Source organism: Triticum urartu, chromosome 2 (genome assembly GCF_003073215.2).
Source record: "Triticum urartu cultivar G1812 chromosome 2, Tu2.1, whole genome shotgun sequence".
Lineage (NCBI taxonomy): Eukaryota > Viridiplantae > Streptophyta > Magnoliopsida > Poales > Poaceae > Triticum > Triticum urartu.
Window position 1 is genome coordinate 614,202,548 of NC_053023.1, and position 2,377 is coordinate 614,204,924.

A 2,377-nucleotide genomic window follows, 5' to 3' on the forward strand; every position below is an offset into this window, starting at 1 on the left:
TGGGGACTACGCACACAACCAGGATCAAGAGAATTAAACCATATCTTAGCATCACCCTTTAATGAGAACGGAAATATTTTGAGGATATAAAAGTAGCGAGTTCTCTCATCATTAGTGAACAGGGTAGCTATATCATTTAATTTAGTAAGATGTGCCACAACAGTTTCAGATTCATAGCCATGAAAAGGATCAGATTCAACCAAAGTAATTATATCAGGATCAATAGAGAATTCATAATCCTTATCAGTAACACAGATAGGGGAAGTAGCAAAAGCAGGGTCATGTTTCATTCTAGCATTTATAGATTGCTTGTTCCATTTAGATAATAACCTCTTAAGTTCGTTTCTATCTTTGCAAGCTAAAATAGCTAAAGAAGCTTCCTAATCAAAAACATAACCCTCAGGAATAACAAGTGATTCTTCATCATCACTTTCATCAGTATTATCAGATTCAATATTTTCAATCTCTCTAGCCCTAGCAAGTTGTTCACCAAGTGGCACAGTAGTATCAAGCATAGAAGTAGTTTCATCATAAGTATCATGCATAGCAGAAGTAGCATCATCAATAACATGCGACATATCAAAACGAATAGAAGAAGCAGTTTTAGGTGTCGCAAGCTTACTCAAAACAGAAGGTGAATCAAGTGCAGAGCTAGATGGCAGCTTCTTACCCCCCCTCGTAGTTGAGGGATAAATCTTGGTTCTTCGATCTTTCAAGTTCTTCATAATGATAAGCAGATATAAATCCCAAGTGACTCAAAGAATAGAGCTATGCTCCCCGACAACGGCGCCAGAAAATAGTCTTCATAACCCACAAGTATAGGGGATCGTAACAGTTTTTGAGGGTAGAGTATTCAACCTAAATTTATTGATTCGACACAAGGGGAGCCAAAGAATATTCTCAAGTATTAGCAGCTGAGTTTTCAATTCAACCACACCTAGAAACTTAGTATCTGTAGCAAAGTGTTTAGTAGCAAAGTAATATGATAGTAATGGTAACGGTAGCAAAAGGTAACAATAGTAAAAGTAATGTTTTTGGTATTTTGTAGTGATGATAGCAATAGCAACGGGAAAGTAAATAAGCGAAGAACAATATATGAAAAGCTCGTAGGCAATGGATCGGTCATGGAGAATTATGCCGGATGCGGTTCATCATGTAACAGTCATAACCTAGGGTGACACAGAACTAGCTCCAGTTCATTGATGTAATGTAGGCATGTATTCCGAATATATTCATATGTGCTTATGGAAAAGAACTTGCATGACATCTTTTATCCTACCCTCCCGTGGCAGCGGGGTCCTTACGAAAACTAAGAGATATTAAGGCCTCCTTTTAATAGAGAACCGGAACAAAGCATTAACACATAGTGAATGCATGAACTCCTCAAACTACGGTCATCACCGGTAAGTATCCCAATTATTGTCACTTCAGGGTTAATGGATCATAACACATAATAGGTGACTATAGACTTGCAAGATAGGATCAAGAACACTCATATATTTATGAAAACATAATAGGTTCAGATCTGAAATCATGGCACTCGGGCCCTAGTGACAAGCATTAAGCATAGCAAAGTCATAGCAACATCAATCTCAGAACATAGTGGATACTAGGGATCAAACCCTAACAAAACTAACTCGATTACATGATAGATCCCATCCAACCCATCACTGTCCAGCAAGCCTACGATGGAATTACTCACGCACGGCGGTGAGCATCATGAAATTGGTGATGGAGGATGGTTGATGATGACGATGGCGACAGATTCCCCTCTCCGGAGCCCCGACCGGACTCCAGATTAGCCCTCCCGAGAGGTTTTAGGGCTTGGCGGCGGCTCCGTATCATAAAACGCGATGAATTCTTCTCTCTGATTTTTTCTCCCCGAAGCACAATATATGGAGTTGGAGTCAGAGAGGCACCAGGGGGCCCACGAGGTAGGGGGCGCGCCCTAGGGGGGCAGGCGCGCCCCCCACCCTCGTGGACAGGTGGTGGGCCCCCTGGCCTTCATCTTTTGCAGGTATTTTTTATATTTTCCAAAAAGTTTCTCCATGAAGTTTCAGGTCATTCCGAGAACGTTTGTTTCTGCACATAAATAACACCATGGTAATTCTGCTGAAAACAGCGTCAGTCCGGGTTAGTTCCATTCAAATCATGCAAGTTAGTGTCCAAAACAAGGGCAAAAGTGTTTGGAAAAGTAGATATGACGGAGACATATCACTCATCTGCTCTTGGGCCCGGTCGCCGGTAGCACAACAGAAGGTCTGGAGCGAGACGAGGCGGCGAATGCCTGGGAGAGGAGGAGGCCGCGGACGAAGGACGACGGCGGCTTGAGGTGCATCGGACGCTCGGGCAGAGGAGCTCGTGTTCTGACGAAGCA